This window comes from Cuculus canorus, chromosome Z (assembly GCF_017976375.1).
Source record: "Cuculus canorus isolate bCucCan1 chromosome Z, bCucCan1.pri, whole genome shotgun sequence".
In the NCBI taxonomy this organism is placed as follows: domain Eukaryota; kingdom Metazoa; phylum Chordata; class Aves; order Cuculiformes; family Cuculidae; genus Cuculus; species Cuculus canorus.
Window position 1 is genome coordinate 7342676 of NC_071441.1, and position 22567 is coordinate 7365242.

General features: G+C 37.5%; 1 long non-coding RNA gene across 4 annotated transcripts in view; it reads right to left on the reverse strand.

Moving 5' to 3' along the window:
- The window catches only part of LOC128850427 (uncharacterized), a 102089-nt gene that overhangs the window by 38766 nt on the left and 40756 nt on the right, over window positions 1–22567 (reverse strand). Inside the window, exon 4 of one of the 4 annotated variants that reach the window (XR_008447858.1) lies at window positions 7430–7553. The exons of 2 other annotated variants lie outside the window; for them this stretch is intronic. This is a non-coding gene — a long non-coding RNA (uncharacterized LOC128850427). Of the gene's footprint in view, window positions 1–7429; window positions 7554–9584; window positions 13222–22567 lie in introns of those variants that run through there. One more of the 4 variants, XR_008447855.1, reaches the window with a different exon arrangement.

The following is a 22567-nucleotide window of genomic DNA, read 5'->3' on the forward strand; positions in this document are numbered from 1 at the left end:
GCTGCATGAAAACTGTAATGAGGAGCCTCGTTCTCCTCTAGAAACCACAGAATCAGTGTGGTATCTTTCTGCTTTCAGACCAGTATGCTGGGAGAACTGCCAAAACAAAAAGAACTGTAGGATGATAAGCTGACTGGAAAGGAGGAAGACAGTTAAAATAAAGCGGGTTTTCTCTCTGAGAGTGAAGTCTGCAGAGCGCATAACCTGCTGGCAGGGTCATCAAATGAGGAAATTTCTTGTCCCAATAGCAGCTCTCATCCCAGATGAAAACAGTAGAAAGGATTCCGTTTCCTTCCCAGTAAACAACGGTCAGAATTGTTGATTTTCTGAGTTCTGTCTTGGAAACCAGATTTGGTAAAAATACTTCTGGAGAGGAAAAACATGGTGTAAGGGTCTGTAACAAAGATTGCCAGGTGTTAGAAAGAATAGTTCAGGGAAATGAACTGGAGCAAGCTGAATTTGGGGTGAACAGCTGCTCCATAACTGATCACGAAGACTCATATAGGCTGTATTATGGGCGGCTGACTGGGAGCTGCACTGCTCAAAATACACTCCCCACGTACAGGTGGCAAACCTCTGAATGGAAAAGGAGTTGTAAGCCGGATGTTGGTGATTAAATGCTCCAGGAGGCGATAGCTGCAAAAACAGGCAGAATAAAATCTGCATAACGGAATTAACTACCACAAGACAGGTGATAATTTCGAGTAGAGGAATGCAAGTAATGGCTTCGTTCAGCAGAATGAAGGGCAAAATGCCCGAAACAAATGGAGCAAGGTGCAGGCCATACTGCAACTTCTGCAGTGTTTCTCTTCCCAAATGGCAAACCAGGCAGGTAATGCACTTCCACACTAAGTAGTGTTATTTGGACTCTCCTGGAACCAGGATCTGGCCAAATATAAAACATTAATCAACAGTGAAAAGTAAAATGTATTAAGCAGTCATGCTGCTATGTCTATTAAAGAGGTTATTAGATTCTAGAAGGCAATTTAAAAACCATGGTAAAGGTTAATTTATTTTATATCGTTGTCTAAATTTGGGGAAGACTGGTCTCCTTTTTTTTTCGTATTTTTTATTTCATTCCTTACTTCCAGGCCAAGGGCTGAATCACAGCTCTGTAACAAATTGTGCAGCACTGTGAGATTGAATCTGCAAACTCAATTCAAGAAGCACTTAGTTGATGCATAAATCAATCTTTTCTCTTAAACAAAAACAATCTTCTATGCTTCATTTGCAGAAGTTACACTTAAATAAATTCTGCAAAGCAGGTTTTTGAGAATACAGCTGCTGGTAAGCACAAGAAATATTTTTAAATAAAAAATTAATTGAAAGCATATTTCATTGACTAATACTGTATAGATCAGAAGTACTATTCAAAGAAAAAAGCAGATGATTTTTAAATAATGTTTAAAAAACCATACCTAAAATAACTATCAGAATCTTGATTTTTTTTTAATTTAGAAACAGCATGTGTGTGAGCAGGAGAAAAATTTATTAACTGTAAAAAATAACTCTGATTTAAAATAGACTTAATATTCAAATAAATTGATAGTTGTACCATGATACTTAATATTAAAAATGTTCATTAGAGATATTCCTTATTCATAATATTTAGTAGCTGCATCGCAGTGGCAGCACCACTCAGAACAGAACTTCTAGCAGGGAGACAGAACAGCAAATTAGGATGTACCTTGGCGATGGTTTTGTCAGATGAATACTTCTAACAATCTTTCTTTGATATAGAACTTCTTTGAAAGCACAGGATTCTCTTGCTGTAGAGAATCTAACGAACGCTGTAGAGCAAAATCGAACATATGTTCTTAGCAATTGCATTGTCTAAATTACTAATTTTAAAGTACTCCTTCAAAAACTACAGACTTTCTTAGTTGTATCAATCCAATACTCCTTTAATTTCAGTCACCAATCTCAGTTATGTATTTTGAATTGTATAACAACAAGCCATGCTCTCATCTTTACTTAATTATCTCCGATTTCTAATGTTAAATTCCTGCACTAGAGTAAAAAGTCCATGGTAAGCCACATGCTGTCTGTAAATAAGATGAGTCTATTGTGAAAGGTTCATATTCAAATGCACACTGTTGATGACTAGGAAAGCTACGGGTAATCAAGGCTGTAAATCTGTCATTGTGACATGCAAGTAGTGCTTAGCATCACACTTAACACAAGGGCAAATATGAAAGTGGAAAACTTGAAGATGAGTATTGTGAAGAAAAAAGCGAATAATTCTAAACATTAATTGGAGAGCCCTGCTTCGTTTAGGGGAGTGAAACTGCATCCCAAAATTACCAACTTGGATTCACTACAGATACTGAAAAATTTTGCAATCAGCCATTTATCTGTTGAGAATAGCTGTCAAAGTTGATTCTGCTAGATAATTATCATCAGAATGAGCAAGCATTTCAGACTGGGCAGATACTGAAAGGTATTTTGTGTCTGAAAATTTTTGCAAATGAAAGAAGTGAATTTGATATGATGATATTCATGAGTTCTTTTTATTTATGACATATGCACACCTGGGCTGTGAGAATTTTGCTGTTTGCTCCATTTTTCTGCTTGAGATAACTGCTATCTTCTTCTGCCCATCCTACTTGTTTTTAAAGATATGAATACTTATTCCCAGATTGCTCAACTGACTGATGTGACTTTTATTAGAGTTTCTGCCATATAGATAGAGCTGAGCATGAGTAACTGGAAAGGATATCTCAGGCTCTGCACGTACCACATAACTACATTTATACATATATAAGAAGTCGAGTTCAGTGGCCAAGTGAATGACGCACTGCAGCATCTCTGAAAGAAAACAGAGAAAACTGGGATTTGTGCAGACTGAAAATCTGCTCTGCTCCAGCAGGCTTCTGTATTCAGCAGGCTACTATACTCCAGCAGGCTACTATATTTCATGCCTTCCACAAAACATCTTATGATTTTGAATATCATGACAGTAATGAAAACCCTAGCAATAATACCAACCGAATCAAGCTGTTAAAGCTGAAGTCTTAACACCACAGGAATTACCTGTAGTAAGGTAAATCACTAAGAAAGGCAGAGTTACTGGACCTAAGAAAATACTTTAATGTCAACCTGCCTCTGGCCATCATCTCCTTTGATGTATCAGACAGACACAGTACAAAGCATCTACAAAATAACAAATTTTTTAAAAAAATAATTAATTAAAGAATCCATTCACCTATTTGTCACACACTGTCCATACAAATATACACACACAAGAAGAAATTACTGTGGGGTAAATGCTGAAAGCCCCATGATCAAGAATATCTCACACTTCAACTAATTTTACTGATCACAGCCTGGCTGAAGGCCACCATCTCAGACTACCTTTTTTTTCCTACTGCTATCTGACGTAGACATTTTAACAAAAATTTAGATCACAGTGTGCTCACATAAATCATCGTTTCAAATTAGTTGTCCCTTCATAATTCCGAAAGCAAAAGATTAAGAAGCAGCTATGAGTCATTTCGAATTTTCAGTTTTGTTGACAGAAAGAAGAAATTTCAATTGAGCACTTTCTATCCAGCTTTTGATTTACTTAAGAAAAGGAATAGACATATCTGGGCTTTTAATAAAAATACCGGCATGATTTGAACACGATATGTCACTCACACAATTCTCGAAAATTGCAGGATTGTTACCGACTTTGAGGAGGATGCATGGAAAGTCTTGCCACTGAAATATCATGAATAAATGCTTCTGCAGTGATTCAGTTTAGAGCGTCTCCAATGATTCAGCACATTGACGGATATGTAGGGAATAAGAAATAGGTCAAAGTCAAAGCAGGTGTACTTCCAGGAGAACAGCACAAATTTCTTCAGACCAAATGAGCCTATGAGAAAAAAATATCACTTTTCTGCCCATTTCTAAAAGCAGTGGTCTGGTAGGCTCAGCTCTTGGGACAATCATACTGAGATTAGTACTTTAACCAAAGTATCTCAGATCTGACGATTCAATGATCAAGCCTTCCTGTCTGTGCACGTCTGTCAGAGAAAGGTACTTTATTTTCATCGAAAATTATCTTAGCCTGTCCTGAGATTCTGTCTGTACTTAAGCGATGCTGGTGTTTACATCATAGTTGCATGCCTAAGACAGCTGCAGAAGAGTGACAGGACAGATCAAAGCTCTGTGGAAGTTCTTCAGGTAATGTTCCTAATCACAGCCTATTAAAAGAAACAAAATCCTGTCTGACTCAAGGAACAACGGCCTTTAAAGGATGCTGCCTCGTGAACTCTATGGACGGTTCTCTGTTGGCCACACACCTTTTGCTTCAGAAAATTTAGGTCAAATAGCATTTCAATCTTTTTCCTAGGAGATTGAATTGGGTCATGTTTCTAGAGAAGTGGGTCATTTTTCCATGTAAACAAACAGTTTCATGCCTGCACATCTTTAGTTCAAAGGCTCCATTGTTTGTACTCAAAACTGCACAATTCTTTTGCATCGCCAAGAGGCAGTGATTTTTTTTTCCGAAGGGCAGTCTTTAGTCTGACCCACTAAGACACATGATGTTTTCCAGTACGTGACAGTGAAAAGTGTCCCTTTTCTGTCTTCCCATCAAAACACTGACTGGGGACAAAACCCTTAGCCAGTATTGATTGATTTGCTCCACTGATTTCAACAGAGCTGTTCTGATTTTTATCATGTGGGAATCCATGCTAAAAAAAAAAACCCTACTGTCCAGTGCAGAAACATACAAAAGTTTTTACCAATTTTCTAACACGTTACAAAAGACCTTTCTCACATCTGTTCAGGTGAAAATACAAACAAAAAAAAAAACCCTGAACAAACAAAAAACCCAAAATCAAACACCATCACCACCACAAATCTAACAATGATATAATCATATAATCTTCTCTCATTTTCTTTTCAGTATTTAGGTTTATCAGTTGTTATCATTTATGTCATCACGAATGAAACATGAATGAGAACTCCCATACTGCTTAGGTAAGTTTCCAAAGAATTGCATACTTGTCTAATGTTCACAAATACAGCCAGTAATTTAAAGTTCGGTATGTGAATATTATGTAAGGTCACTCTTAGGCAACTTTTCTCCAATCCTTTGTGATCTTTTTCACATTTTTTTTCAAATATCTACTGTCTGCAACATTTTTGCTCTGTTATTAGTCTTTCACTGTATGTCTTACAGAAAACCCAAGGATAGAAACATTCTTTTTTTTTTTTTAATTCACAACTCTGTTGTTTTCAAACTGACCTTAAAGGCATGTGCCTATCAAACTCCAGAACGTCTACTGTCGTTACAAGTTAAAAGCCGCTTCAATATTATTCCTTCATTATTATTAAAAGAGGAATGAGTTCGTGTTAATAGAAAAAACTCTGAGTTTATTAATATCTCAATTTTCAGCAGATATAGTTAAATTAAGCATTTTTTAAAACTATCAATTATTGAATATTTTTTATCATAGCAATAATGTTTATTAATTTTTATTTTATGTAACATCCAGTCCAACATTATTGGTATGTTTCATTTTCAGACCCCCTTCCTCTACTGTTTCACCACATCCAGTTGAAGACCTGATATCTCCATAACAATGCCTTTTCAATCTATACTGTAATGGGAACTTTACATCTGAAGAAACTTGCTTTGGGTTCTCAGAATACTTTGTAAATGGTGAATAAAATATGAAAGAAATTAACAAGTATGGGACTACACATGAAACAAGATAAATGATTATTTTATCTTGTGCTCTCAAGACTGGAACAAGAAAGGTAACAATCAAAGTAGTCTCAGGATATGAGAAAAGGAAAAGGAAGAAATAGTAGAATTATATAAAAAAAAATTAAGAAAGCAAGAGGAGACTGAGGTACTGAAGGAGCAAGCTGGGATGAACCCATGAGCATGGAAAAAAATTTCAAAAGATTAGTGAAAGAGACAATACTACTGATAACCTAAGAAACTAAAGAGCTGATGTAGGAGCGATTTGGTGACTATGTAACTCTATTCTCAGTCCTGAAAACACACTGGGACTATTCAACCATTTTGGGAATACTTGTGTGATTCATGCCCTTATCAATAGTATGCAGCCCAGTGTTGACCAGGACCACTATTAACCAAAATCATATTATGAAAATAATATAAAATCTCTATTTAACAGCCTGTCATAAAAATTTATTTTAATAGTACTTTTAGTCAACAGTCTTATCATGCTTTTACCAACAGTGTGATCAATATGAGCATTATATCTAGCCTACAATTTCCCCTACCACTTCAAAAGCTTCATAAATCATCAACTTTTATAACTTCTTGATTACCTCCTAATGTTCATACAAAACAAGGATAAAAACAAAAATCACCCTCTGATGAAAGCATGCTGAGCACTTGAAAAACTTTTATTAAATGATATCCAGTTAGTAACACCCTGTTGGGCCATCACTGTGTAGTGATGATTATGGAGTGCTCTTTCGCATAAACTGAATAAATCTCATAAATTGTTAATGGAGGTGCTTTAAAATATCAGCTATTGACCAACTTTACCCCAGCAACAGAAGAGAATTGATTTAGTTTGCCTCTCTTCTAAGAAATTTTATCCCTAGCCTGGGGCTTTGGGATTGTACAGCAAACAGATCAATCCCAGTACTTTTCAAGGGCTGGAGAAAACTGTTCACTCCACGTCTGGATTTCCTGAAAGGTCTGCATCTTGCTACCTGATTTAGTGATGCTTGCCCATGATATGACAAGAAAGCAGGATGAGAGTAACCCATCCTTAACATCAAAGAGAGTTCAGATAGGGATGATTAAAGCTAAAACTGTCAGGCCAGTTTTTATGATGAGAATGGCTCTACAGCAGATGTGTAATTGAATTCCAGTTCCACTTGAGCCCCAGTTCTCACTGTCCCTTCCCTGCCCTGCCTTGCTTGGCTGTTTCAAGGAGCGTGCAGAGACAACAGTCAGTGCTGCACATGGCACGTGATCTCTATGCATACAGACAGGCTTCTTGGGCAGTGCAGCTACACCCAGATTGCTTTACACCATTGTAAAGAAGATACTAAGACCAGAAATGCCTTATACTGCTGTTGAACTCTACAAGGTGTGAGTTATAGATTTGTTCTACAATACTTTCTGAGCTTGCATAAGGTATGGAAAAGAGAATTCAGTGGATTAACCCCAGTTCCAGTTAGACCTTCCAAGAAAATTCATTTTTGCTACCTTTTAATCACTATTGCAGATGAAAAACTGAAATGCCTCTAGACCTGTTCATGTTATTATGCCTGTCTTTCACCCCTGTGATGCTGCTTCAATATGCTCTGTTACCACTCTGAAAAAAAAATTCCATGGGCAACTACTATTCAAAAATAGTTGGCTGTGGACTAAAACAGGTCCAACAGAATTCAACTGCAATAAGGAGTCTCATATTGCATCAAAGTTGTTCTTGCAACAACATACCTTTTATTGGGGTAGCATCTCAGGAATTCAGAAAGAAAGTGCTTTTAGAATCTAAGTCTCTCAGGACATGTGACAAGGGCCATTGGCTTCCTTGGGACCGCCACAGCATTTGAAATTAACAGACCTGCAATGAAGACGGAGAGAAAAGAAGGAACTCATCTAACACCTAACTACACTGTCTCACGAGCTCTGAGGCAGGTGCCAAGGCACCTTTATAAAATGCTTCCATGGAATTGTTTTCATTACAATACAATCCACAAAAGTCAGCTTATCCAGTGGAAAGTCTCCTACATGAGGCAATGAGAAACACCTTAATAAATCCATAAACAAGTGAGATTATGTCCATTGAAGCCTCTCAATAAACAGATTATTGAGCCAGACACGGCCTTGCCTAGAGACCTGTGACTCCTGTCTCACCCAGGCTGTGATTTTAATTTTGTTCCCATCTTATCACAGAGGGCAAAAATAAACTTGAATTCAGCCTTTCAGGCACACAGGAGCATAATTTTCATCAGTAAATTCAATTTCACTCTATGTAGAAACCACTGATCCTACTCAAAACTGTAACAAATTTAACAGAGTCTGGTGCTGTGTGGTGGTTCCCTCATTCAGATATCATTTTCGAATAAAATCACATCTCTGATATTATATTGTCTGATTCATTCTTTCTATATCTATATCAAAGGAGTTCTTATTTAATCAAAATTATTCGTAGCTGGCAAATGTTTTTGGCTTCATTCCTAGCAAGCAATTTAATATCCAGAAATCCAAAATCCTCATTAAAATATCCTGAGTAGGGAAACAAAAACAGCTTTATTTTTCTTCTGGAGTTCCCTGCTAAGATAGTAATTCAGTAAACAATTAGTTTTAACTTTCCTGTACTCCTCGAGCTAGGTCTGCCTCACTCCTGGGAATTAATCCTTTTAATCCACCATGAATATGCGTCAGGTGGCCCAGGAGCCCCTCAGGAAAGCCTGAAAGCGCACAGTGAAGAAGAACTGTAGTGTCACATTCAGGAGGCACAAAGTACTCCTCTGTGAAACATACCACCTCTGTACTCTTCCTCCAAAAAGAAGAGTACACCACCTTGATGCTGTGTGGGAAACTGGGAATGATTGAATTGACTGCAAGTCAGTAAACTGTTGTGAGTGAACATTAAGAGAAGGATTCTCACACAGAAATGGAAAACAAAAATGAATATTTTACTAACCTGAAAGCAAGCAGGTCTGATTCAGAATCATAGGAGTAAAAACATGGTACAAAAAGACATCAGCCATTTTTCATTGCACAAATGCACTCTGGGAGAAAACCGACAAATAGGAAACAGAGGCAGAAAGCATATTCTTCCAAACTCACTTCTGCTGAAGGAACAGTATGCTATTTTTCCATGGAAATGCTGCACTTCCTTTCCTCTTCTCTTAGTGAGACTTCTTTTTATTTCTTTAAATGTAGCACTATGCCTAAGGCGTATTTCCTCAGGTCTTTTTATATATCTATTACTAGTCTCTTTCATCCTTGGAGAAGCTATCACATTAAGTTCCCAGCAGGATCACAGAGAGGAAAGAGAGGGTTTCAAGTTTAACAGGAGGCCCAAGCATATGGGGAGAACATGAATATGACTGCTGCAGCTTTGTCACTGCTAGCCCCAAGTCAGCTCAGCCTTTCTGTTTCGTATTGTAGGTATGGAAGGAACTGAAGCCCAAAGGTTTTCATTGTGACTGCAATACACGAGCAAAAAGATACCAGTTTTCAGTTTGTTAAAATGCAACCAAAAGTTGGCTAATAATTTACAGGTAGGTACAGTTGACAATCCATGAAAAGATGAGGCTTATCAATGCAAAATGTAATGGCTAATCCTTTTTTTACTGGTATTGTCTATATCAAATAAAGAGTTCTTCTTTCCTACTACATCTGTCTTCAATAAACTGTCTTAAATCCAGCATCAGTTTTAAGAGTCTTTAATGAAAAAGAACAAAACAGTATGAAACTTTAGTATGCAATTTAAAAAAAACAAAAAAAACCTATAACTGCAGAATCCAGTCTGACTTCAAATTTCTCAAAGGCAAGCACTGACCTTCTCAAAAAAATCTACTTTTCTTTTCAATATTTGAATAGAGGCCAAATTCTTTGGAAAATGGATTAAGACATAATCTTTCAAAAGTATTAGTCAACTCTTGTTTATGACATTCATCTAATGAGCCAAATCAGAAATTAAGTTTTGTCTGAATACTCTTGCCTTAATACCTGCATGCAGCATTTAATGGTTAAGTCATTCCCTGTCTTCTTTGCGCCAGATGGTTCAAAATAAACACATGCCTGGTTACACTTCACAATTTTTCAAAGCTGTTCACAGACATCTGTATACATATCCAAACTCCATTAACAGGTAACAACGTACCCAATGCTTCCCTCTTTAACAGTGAAAAGTGAAAAAGTGAACAAACGGAAAAAAAAAGGCAGCTCGGGTGCTGCTGTGTTTCAGATGTAAGAAGGGTATGGTCACATCACTTATGTGCAGGTAAAAGTTTCCCAAAAGGTATGAATGCTTTCAGTACAGGCCAAGGAGCGTCTTATCTGAACTTCCTCAATGCTCAGAAATTCAGAATCAATAATTTTGGACTGGTCCATTTTCTTCTAGTACCTTCAAAGGCACTATGTCTCACATGACAAATAGGTTATCACTACTTGTTCACACCTTTCAGAAATAAGTCTAAAGGCAGAAATTAGTCCTCCAATCACATAGGTATTAAAACTTAACCGAGGAATATTCTGTTTCTTAATGTTTTCTTACCAAGAGTTCTCACTTCCAAAATTAGTCAGAGCTGGTCATTTTATCAAGTAAGCCACACACTTTCACTTGCAGATGGTGAACTGTAAATACAGCATGAACTGTTTTTACCATACTTATCCTTACAGTCTAGTGAAAGGGCTAAGGGGAAATCATCTGAAAAGGTGTCAGGTCAGAGCAGAACTGAGAAAGAACTGCTCTGAAGCTTGCATCAGGGAAATGAACTGCTTAATCACAAGAAATATTTTTAAGATAACATTCTGCCTCTAGATTCATATTGGGAGAAAGGTTTCTAAACATTCCAGAAACTCTTCTCCGTTTAAATCATAGTGGAGAACTTGGTAGGGGAGAACAAAACATTCTTTTCAAAGTCTTTGCCTGGCATAGCACAAAAGAAAAACAAAATAAAACAAAACAAAACAAACAAACAAAACCCAATAAAAAGCAAATGAAAAACACAACACAGCCTTAAAGGTCAATACTCCCACCTTGTGGCTGCTGAAGAAAATGCACTTACCTAAATAAAATATTTAAAAAATATAGTTTCACGCAGAAAATTTATAAATAAGAATTTACAAATAAGAATTTATTTGAATATAATGTCTCTCATGTGTCATAATTAAATCTGGATCTTAGAATTGTCAGTGTTCTAATCAGAAAAGGAACGATGTGGAATTGCTTTCATCCACGCAGCCACAACACATGGAATTTCTGTAGCAAATTCCTAATTGTAGTAAGTTGAGAGGATGAAATCTAGTTTTGCCACACTTTGAATCCGATGGTTCCTGAATGAAGGCAGGGATGTGATAGAAGTCGATAGGTCAGCAGGGCAGTACATACTACTGGCTAAGGACAAATGATGGAGCATATACAAGCAGTTTATTCATGGCACCTGGGTGCAATTGATACAACTCTGATTTCTGCAATTCCACAAGCCTTAGGAGCAGAGACAAGTCTCACTTTTCCTAGGTCTTTCAAAGGATTTTTCTTCTTCATTTGTTAGCTATCTGCATAAGGTTGAAATGAAGAGCACATGCCTCATTAAAAGTCCCATATGAGGTCTCATGTTACGTACCTGTGTAAACTTGCACAAATCTCTGCTGAGTAAACTTGTTTCCTCTACCACTTCACTGTGTCCATACAAGGCCTAAGATAGTACGCATCTCAATCCTAGAATGGTATCTCAAAATAAAAATAGTGATTATTTATAATGTGTGTTAATGCCAAAATCAATGTGAGAGTGCTTCTGCTCTGCTCGGATGACACTGACATTGTGTTACTTGTTTTAATGTTTGGACATAGGCAGTTTCTGGAAAATGTCGAGCACTCAGTTTCAGAAGATAATGTTTTCAGCAGAAATTCAGCTCAAAGCATGGTTATAAGTTTGGAATGGGTGACAGTTACAAGGATAATGACTCAGCTAGTATGATCTTTGTTTCTACCCCTGGCTGAACACCACCAACTCTCTCAGCCTTTCTTCATAGAAGTGTTCTGTCCCTCTGATCATTTTTCTAGCCCTCCACTGGTCACACTCCAAAAAGTCCATGTCTTTCCTGTGCTAAGGGCTCCTGAGCTGGACACAGTACTCCAGGTTGGATCTCACCAGAATGGAGTAGAAGTGCAGAACCACCTCCCTTGACCTGCTGGCCACATTTGCTTTGATGCAACCCTAGGCAGAGGTGACTGTCTCAGCTGCTAGGGACATTGCTGGCTAATGTCCAGCTTTTCATCCACCAGGACTTCCACTTTCCAGGGAAGTGGTTGTGCCCCTGTATTCAGCATTGCTGAGGCCACACCTCCAATACCGTGTTCGGTTTTAGGCCGCTTACTACAAGAAGGACATTGAGGTGCTGGAGCGTGTCCAAAGAATGGCAACAAAGCTGGTGAAGGGGATGAAGACCAAACCTTATGAGAAGCAGCTGAGGGAACTGGTGTTGTTTAGCCTACAGAAAAGGAGGCTGAGAGGAGACTTTATCACTCTCCACACCTACCTGAGAGGAGGCAGTAGTGATGCGGGTAGTGGTCTTTTCTCCCAAGTAACAAATGATACAACAAGGTGAACTGGCCTCAAGTTACTCGAGGGGAGATTTAGATTGGATATGAGGAAAAAATCTCTTCACTGAAAGACTTTTTAATCTAGAACAGGCTGCCCAAGGAAGTGATTGAGTCACCATCCCTGGAGGTATTTAAAAGACAGGTAAATGAGGTACTCGTGGATATGATTTAGTAGTGGACAGGTACGGTTGGACTTGATGATCTCATGGGTCTTTTCCAACCAAACAATTCTATGATTTTATGATAAATCCTTCTTGTCAGGGCCGCTCTCAATCACTTCATTGACTAGCCTGTATTGATACCAGTAGCTGTCCCCATGCCTGTGCAAGACCTTGCATTTGGCCATCTTGAACTTCATGAGGTTCACATAGGCTCACTTCTCAGGCTTGTCCAGCATGGCAGGGTATGTCCCTGTGGGTAGCATCTTGTTCCTCAGGTGTGTCAAGCACACAACTCAGCTTGGTGTACTCTGCAAACTTGCTGAGGGTGTACTCCATCCCACCATCTCTGTCACTCATGAAGACATTAAACAGTACTGGTCCCACTGCAGACTCCTGAGGGACATCAGTCATCAATGATCTCCATCTGGACATCAAGCCATTGGTCACTACCCTCTGGACACATCATCCAATCAACTCATCATCCCCCAAACAGTCCAACCATCAAATCCATATCTGTCCAATTCAGAGAGAAGGATGTTGTGAAGGACCGTGTCAAAGGCCTTGCAGCAGTCCAAATAGATTACATCCATAGCTCTTCTTTTACCCACTGATGTGGTCACTCCCTCATAGATTCTGGAATGCATCTCATCAGGTCTCACGAACATATTCAGGTTCCTCAGGTGGTCACGAACCTGATCCTCTCTTACAGTGGGACAGACCGCTCGTCCAGACCCTGACTTATGGTCCATCCACTCAAGAGGTGTTGGAAGAGAATCTGCCAAAGAAGACTGAAGCAAAAAAGATATTGAGTACCTCAGCCTTCTCCTTGCCCATCATCACTAGTTTGCCAGTTGTGTTCATCAGGACGGGTACAATTTCTCTGACCTTCCTTTTCTGACTGACATACCTGTAAAAGCCCTTCCTACTAGTCTTTACACCCCTTGCCATGTTCAGCTCCATCCATGTCTTGTCCTTCCTGACCCCATCCCTACACAACCAGTAAGTGTCGCTGTACTCTTCACAGGACCCCTGTCCATGCTTCCACTGCTTGTGCATTTCCTTCTTACCCTTTAGTTTGATCAGCAGGCCTCAACTCAGCCACACTGATCTCTTGCCTTCCTTTCCTGATTTCTTACACCTCAGGATCAACTCTTGTGCTCTATGGAAAGCATCCTTTAAAATCTGCCAGCTCTGTTCCATTTCCTTGCCCCTGAGGGCAGTTTCTCGTGGGGCTGTTATTGACTAACTCCCTGAAGATCTGGAAACTGAAGTCCTGACTTTACTCTTTGCCTGTGCCACGATGTCAAAGATAAAGTGAGGCTAATCATTTTCTTGCTAACTATAGGCTAAGAATGCTACTTTAAGAATTAAAAGCTGTTTTTGTGCTCAGTAGAAGCAGTGAAGCTTCATTTCAGAATTTAAGTTCTTTGTTCCCTCATGTTCTTAAACACACATTTTCATATCCTCATCAGGGAAAGAGTCAGCAGTACTGTGGCTGGTCTGAAGCACTAGCCAGCAGCCATCTGCTGCCAAATAAAATGTGTAATAGCTGAGTTATGCCTTCAGGTTGTTCTGGAGACACAAAGACCTGGGTCACACTCCCCTATCCAGCTGCTGTATTTCTAAAATTTATAGGACCACACTTATTATTAAGACTTCTTCCCTCTTTTAAATGTGATTGAAATTAGCTAGCAAACTGTTACAAGTAAGCTGTTGATTACATAAGCCTTGTTTTCTAGGCTTAATACACACGCTTATATTAACATATATTTATTAATTTTAATCATAGCATTCGTGAGATAGAGGCACATAAAAGACCACCAAGAAGAAATTCTGAGAACAAATTTTTTTCCCCCTAGAAATCAGTACAAAAAACAATTCTTCCATGAAACAGAATTTTTCAAATCGTTACTTTGGGTCAGAAAAGCAGTATTTATTGCCTGTCATTTATTTCAAGTGACAAGTAATTTGAACTGAAGAAGATTGTATTTCATTTTCATATAGCTAGGAAATACTGAAAGACTGGAAAAAGTCAGAATGATATAACGCCTTTCAAGCAATTTTTACAAGGCTTTTTGTGGTATTAATATATTCCTATAGAAAACACAGATTGTCATGAAAAATTCTTCCCATGAAAAACTTTATATCAGACAAATGTTGTGCAACTGTAATGTGCTTCAGATAAATAGATCTTTCAGGACATAACAGTTGTTGTTAAAGGTAGTAAGCATGCTACATGTGTAAAAGTGCAATAGATATAATGGTCTTCAGCCTGAGGCACCTCCTGAGGTCAGATGTTCAAAATTTATGTGCATGACTTTCTACTCCAGCTGTTGTTGAAATACAGATACCAAGTGGAGACACACAACTACCAAATTAGCACAACACTGCCTTCTTGCTGGTACAGAATTCCAAAAGGCTTCCCGCTTGCTGAATTATGTTACTAACTTTTTATGCTGAGAATAGAAATTGAATTTAATTTCTAAGTAATACCATAAGGTTTCAGATCTTCAAGCGCAATTTGAATTCTACAATACTAAACAGAAGTGTTGATACTGATAGATTAAACAAGATTTGAAAGGGAAAGGGATAAAACTAGGCTCACTAAAGATAAATATCCGAGAGCATGCCAGTGTTTGAGGGACAGTGTCCTTCTGTTTACCATCTCAGTGGAGGTAAGCAATGGCAATCCATGTGGCAGCAAAGACAGAAGGGTTACTAATGTGTTAGAAACCATGGAAGAGCCTTAGAAAGGTCATGTAGGGATTACAGCTTCTCCCCCAGAAAAGATGGTGGGATCGGCAGCCCAGGTGAAGCGCACCTACCTTAATGCACACAGCGTGGGCAACAAACAAGGCTGCCCAGGGAAGCAGTTGAGTCACCATCTCTGGAGGTATTTAAAAGACATGCGGATGTGGCACTTAGCGACACAGTTTAGTGGGTCTTGGCAGTGTTACGCTTAGGGTTGGAGTCAATGATTTTAAAAGTCTTTTCCAACCTACACGATTCTATGATACACAGTGTTGAAATAACTACTACAAAAGGTTACAGTGATCATACTGTGCTTCCATGCAAAACATGGAAGTGGGAAGCCTTCAGACAATGGACATAACTGAAACGAGTACCCTAAGTGGGTGGCATCCTAGCAGTAAACTGACAGGTATTTTAGCTTTGTTTTCTTACCAAGACACAACTGTAGCTTCTCTTTTGACTTTTGCTCTTTGGCATATACATAAACTTAGCTTTTCATTTTCATGCCTTTGTGTTCGCTAACAGTAATGAAAATGCAAACAAAATGTTTCAAGTATGACTCATTTCAATTATGACTCATTTCACTTTATTTCAGATTTCTGTAACATTCATGTTACATTTGAGCCTATACTTGTAGCCTGTCTCTATAGTCACTGAAAAGAAAATTTTAAGAGACACTTTTAAGATGTGATTCATCTGACCAGTAGCAGACATCTATTTCAAAATGACATTAACCACAGCATTCCTCTTTGGCCATTCCACAGAGCTTAGGGTAGCTTAGATGCAAATATATCTACCTGCACCCAGATAAACCCTTCACACTAAGGAAACTTTGGCTAATAACTTCCATCATCCATGTGAACAGAATGCTATAGGTGGGCTGAGTAATTTTACATTATTCAATGTAGTAATGGGGGAATTATTATTATTATTATTATACACTAAGTGTTTGGTTTAACTACTGCCTAGCTAAGACTTTGAACTGAAAAAATGACTTTGCACTGTTCTACCCTTATGCAACATGTGTGGAAGATCGCATAATGTAATTTCTGCATTGTTATTAATTGTATTTTTGGCAGTACCTATGTATGAAGAAAACCAGGACTATCCATAGTAAAAACAATGCTATAAATACCACCTCCACACAAGAAAGACAACTGAAAAGATGAAGAAAAACAAATAAGTGCATACAAGCAACATGAACTGTAACACTGCAGACTATGTATGTGCTTTACAGTTCATTGGTTGGATACAGAAGGGAGAACGTAGACAAGTGAAGGTAGACTAAACAGATAAGAAGAAAGAAAGGTATTAAGGGACAGAGTAATCTAATTGATCTGGTCAGAGAAAAAAAGCAGCCAATCAGAACTCTAGAAGTATTAGGCTCTGTTTCTGCTCTGTTTAATCTATACTAACAGTTGCTTTGCAAACTGCATTTTCTGCTGTTAGTTTCCAATATCTTATCTGCCAGACTGAGAGAATTGTCTGAGTCCTGACTACACCATGATGCCCAAGATTGCCTAGACAGGATGGCACGTGAGTCTGGGATACTCCAGAGCACAGGGATTGGAGTCATCCAATCCCCATTTCAGCTATTTTTCACCCAAAGTCAGCAGTACAGTAACTTGGGCAACTTGTTCTTTATTTTTAAAATGCATTATAAAATGACCAGAACTCAAATATTCACAGCCAGTCCTGTATACAATAGAAAAAATTGCGCTTTGGTCAGGAGTAAGCTGAACATTCCTCAGCCACTGGTGGTACCAAGGCAAAAGAGGCCCTTCTGGCCCACCATCAGCTTAGAAAAGGTTAAAGACTCTCATAAAGTAAACATTCATAGCTATGAAAAACATACAGAAGCAGTGAAGTTTAGTCACATAGCTCTGCAGTATTCTGGAAAATCTTTCCAGACATCATATTGTTCTATTTCTTATCCTACACAGCAAGACACTAAACTCGGCAACAGTTTCCTCCATCTCTTATGGGAGCAGGTCCCTCTGGTGAGAAGGACAGGAATTTTTAGCAGTAGTTGTACTGTTTCACTTGCAGGAGAACAAGAACTAACTTGAGGAGAAGACCCATGACCTATACTGAGTTAGAAGTCTGAAATGAATGCACACTTTGTATCAAAGTATAATTCAAGGAACTCTCGTTGTAGACAGAAGAGAGAAAACTTACAGTGCTACGTCAAAAATTGATGAGGTACATGAGCTTCTGTACTAACAAATCTCCTCAACCTAAATGGGATTAATATACATATTAAACAGTTTTTAATCCAAGCCACTCAGCATCCATGGTTTAAGGTAAACATTTATTTTGAAAATTTATAAAAAATGGAGTTTCAGATTCATGGATTTATAGTGTTATCGCTCCAGTCTGAGTATTTCTGGTACTCCACCATTATGAATAAAGTTAGAATTACAGATTTCTTATTTTTCTAAAAAAAATTAAAAGAAAAAATAATTTTTTTTAAATGTAGAGTTTTGGCCACTTTCAACATCACTGATAATAAATATTTTTAAAAAAACATGAAGTAGCCACGAAGAAAAACTTGGTATGTAATTTGATTGATGAACATAAAGAGTATATGTTGATTTTGTACTAAATACTGCACATGCCCCTCCTCTCTAACAGGATTTATTTTCTGTACTGCCAAAGTGCCTGGCCACCAAAAGTAAGCAGTGAGATAAATCACAAACGTAATTTCATAGCAAGGTAAAGCCTATACTGTGTGTCCCCTACCATAAAATAATAATTGGTATGCCAGTTGAACATCTCTTCAGTATAAAAATACAAGAAAATGTTCACAAATTTACATTCTTGTACAAATGTGATGTTCAGTGTCTGTCCATACAATCCACAATTATTTGGCTTCTGTTTTATTTGATATCGTTATGCTATACCTAAATGCCTTAACAGTAATATCAATGGAAGATTTTTTTCCTTTTCCATCAGCAGCTTCCTCAGAAAAGGCCACTTCCTGAAATAACTTCTATTGCATAATGTTTCCTTAATTTCTCACTGTCCAACATTGATCTCTACTTACTTCTATGTTAGATGTGCTTCTGCCAATAGGCAGTTAGACTTTGTCCTGCAGTTTCCAAAGCAAAAATTTGTTCCACGCTTAAAGTATAAAATAGTATTGAAATGAGTGTTTTGCACCTCTAATAGAATTTTGAATTGATAACTCAAAAATTAAGGCTATTTTCTTCTCTCCTGTTAAACAGAGATCTACTAAAACTCTGTCTTTACCCAGCATGACCCATGATATCTCTTAACATAATAAACGATTGCAGGGAAATACTGTTGCGAAGTTCAGTTAATGTGTTTTTATATAAAATAGAAGATGCGAACAGTTCATCCAGCAAATCTGATTCAGTGCAACACAGTACGAAGATTTTGAAGGAATGGCTTCTCTCTACACATTTCACACATACTAAACAATGAATCATTGCAGCATATTATTGTCCAAATTAGCCAAATGAATTACTGCTTTAGAATATGGCTTGAAAGTTAATGTTACTAAGATGCTATTCTGTCACTATTTTACACTATTTTAAAAGCTAACTGAATTGCACAAACTGTTCCTGTTAAGAATAGGCACAGATACTAGGACAGACCTGTTTTCAATGAGAAAAGGTCTTTTGAGGTCAGCTGACAAGCAAATAGAGCTGTATAAAATATTTCTCAAAAGACCTGCAACAGAATGAGATCCTGGATATTTGAATCATTTTACTGGTTTTATTATGGTTAGGCTAGAGACTATATCAATATTTCTAAGCTATTTGTTTATTAAGTCAGCGATGCTTTAATGTCAGTTAGCTACAAACCGACATCACAAATCTGGAATTCTGTGAACTCAGGAATTGAAATAACATTTGCATAGTCTGTTCAAAATTAGACAATTGCAATGGCCCAGAGTTTCAAAGTATCAGCATAGCAATTCTTATTATAAGCTATTTATAATCATTTTAATTAAGTCAGAATAGGAAAAGTTAAAGTTAAAATGGGTTATACAGTCTCTTCTTACTATCAGACAAATGTATTCCTAGGCATATGATAGATACCATACTACGAAGCCCTCAGGAAAAGAGAGGTTAACGGAAGAGCTCGGCTTTCCAAAACCTCATCTTTTCACATGTCTAAAGGTCCACAGCAAGACCCTTCTGGAACTGTCTCAAAGACAGCCACCTATGGGTCAATAATTCACATAGACTGGACAAATGCTTTCTGCTGTACACTGCCCACCGCTGACAAAGAAGTATGACACACATGATCACCTCAAGTGCCCAGTAGATGATTCCTCCGACCTAATGTCTTTTCCATTTCAAGAAAAGTTAGAACATTCAAAAAGAGGATATGTAAGAAGAGCTGAAAAATGTCTCTAAGGTGGGATCTATGCAATAGTAGGGCACGTAAAATTCTGATCATAGTTTATTTGTTATCTAAACATTAAAGTAGTAACTTTATTTTTGTTCTCCAGGATTATGTGTGGCATTCTCAATCATCTGCACTCAAAGGGACTGCTCTCAAAGTCTGAAATATGTTCAGGCACAAGAACAGCAGCAATGCAGATTTATTCTCCATGATCTGTTTCTATTCTTCAAAGGTGAGACAGAAGGAGGGTGACTAAAAATGGAATTATTTATCATCTCTGACATGCAGCCTCCGGTACGAGAATTATCTCTTCTGCTGAGGACAGGTCTAAAACCACATATAGTATTCTGGATGCAGTGGAATGCCAAGTTGGATAAGTATAATGGAGAATTCTATAAATTACATCACTGAGGATATGATATTTCAAGTTACAGCCACAAGGTAGCAGAATAAGTTTAATTTGAGCCACTTATATGATGCAATGGATGTCTAAACAGATGGGAAAAGCATATATTTAAAAAAAAAAAAAAAAAGGAACCATCACACATAACTATCTCTTCTCACCCTTAAAGAATGTCCCCAAAATATTCCTTAATGACATAAATAGTAACATTCAGCTGTGCCTGGAAGTTCAGTGACAGGAAAATCTGGGTAATGTGTAACACAGTCTCATTGAAGACAAGGACTTAAAAATTATATTTCATCATTCACTAACTACAGTCCTTTTTCTCTATTTAGACACCTAAGAAATTTTTTAGACCCTTCACTTTCATGGACAGAGGACAGTTCTGCAACAGATATATTAAAATCATAATATTTGATACAGGAGTCTGAATTTTTAACTTGTAAATTCGTTAATTTTTTTTCCTTATTTTACTATTTTCTTGGAATCTTCCCTGTTTCCCACGATCTGGAAGTGAACAGGCAATTAGCTTCAGTTTGGTATCACTCCGTACAGGATCACATGAACCCCTCACCATCAGGAAGTAAGAATCGCTGAGAATTTTTTACTCATTATTCCTTATCTGAAAATTCTGGGCATAACTATATGGGTCCATCCAATCTGACACTTGCAGTAATAATATTCTGTATGTTTTATATACAGCATAAAAATCTTTGCATGGTACTTGGGCATGATGACAAACAAAGATACGGGATACAGAAGGGCAACAGAATGTAATTACAAATCATGTATGACATTAGCTCAAAGAAAAGTGATAAATATTTTTTGTATTTGTTGATTGCCCGATTGCCCAATACTAATTAAAACTGTTTGATGCCCAGTTACAAATAAACATTTACCTACATTTGAATGTGATGTGTCTATAAATTTTATAGAGGAAAACTGAGGAAAAATATCTTTCACCTTCATATAGTTAATTGTTTTTTCTTCATGTAATTTCCCACCGATATATTAACTGCTTTTGACCCACTGCTTACATGGATGAGCAGATTAAGCACTTTTGTCAGGAACAGGGAGAGGAGCATTCAAGGCTGAGGATTTCTTAAGGCAAACTCATGAGTCCTGATACACAAATGTCATTGATGCATCAGAAACTGGGAAAACACTGCTCCTTTTTACCTTAATTTACAGTAAACTGAAATCAATACTTGAACTTTAAATGTAGATCATTTTCATGCTATTCCGTGCTGATGAGTCACTCTTGTACTGTGCTCTACAAAAACTTCAGAAGGAGTTGAAAAGTTTTGTCTAGTCATTCGCTTTACTTATGTTATCATTTCTTTACAGAAAATTGATATTTAAGTTTTATCAAGGTTGGCCAAAAACAAAGAGCAGAAAGTTAGAGCCCCTTCTCTTAGTGCCTGGTTGGCAGGGAAGAGGGATGAAGTGGTGAAGTATTAAACTAAGCAGTCTAGGAAATGGGAAATAACTTCTGATTAAATGCAGATGCTGAACTAAAAGTTGATGCCAATCACACCCATTGAATCCTGCTTGAAAGAAGAGTAAAGACATGACCTCCTTCCACTCACCATTTGCTTTACTGCCACATAATTCCTCATGCATAAATACTACAGTGAAATAACTTCAATCTTCTACAAATGTCTTTACACATTAGCATGGTATTACAAGGACAAAATAGAATGATTATTTGTAAGCAGAGAATAAATCACAAATAGAGGAACTAGGGACATAGCAGAACCCTAGTAGACATTAGAGATGAATAATTGAAAACATAATAAAAGGAACCAATTTAAATATGCACAATGCAGCATAAGCACTAAAATAAAATTTAAGACAGATCAACATAATGCTAAAGTACATAGTTTATAAAGTTTTGTGCTAAGATAGCCTGATTGTAAAAAAAGCTATCTTTACTTTGTGATGACTATACGGCTTATCCAAACCAATCAAAATTAAATCAAAGCCTCTGTTGATTTCAAAGAGTTTGGACCAAGCTTCAGAAAATAATAAAAATCTGCATTTTTTTCTTCTAACTTTTAAATAATAAATTCCTATTTTGTAATATTTCACAAAACTAAGTAAAGCAAAAGACACACGGGCTTTTCTAGAATTTGTTCTTGCATGTACAAAATGAACGAGTGAGTACACATTGCCCCTTTGAAATGTTCATAAATCAAAGAGTTCTCACCCCATAATGCATGGCACTGTTTATCATATGAAGGCAGAAGAATTGCCAAAGGGGTAATGGGATGCTATCAGAAAGGCATCTAAATGATGTATCACTGACTACATGTTTCATGTTTGGAAAACAGAGCTGGGGGGAGTTACACATTTGGAATCCAGTCCCACAGTTTAATATGTATGGGTGGATCCTTCTGCTTGCACTGATTTTCGCTGTAAGATACTCGGAGTTCAACCACATGTATTTCATTTTAAGTTGCAGAAACATTTTCTTTTAGGAAATGCATATGTCATGTCACCAAAAATCTCTAATGCTTCTACTTTCAATGGCCCAGTGAAGACACTTGGTTTCAGAGAAGTCTGATTAGCCACTCTGGGTAAAGGAAGCCACTATAAAGCAA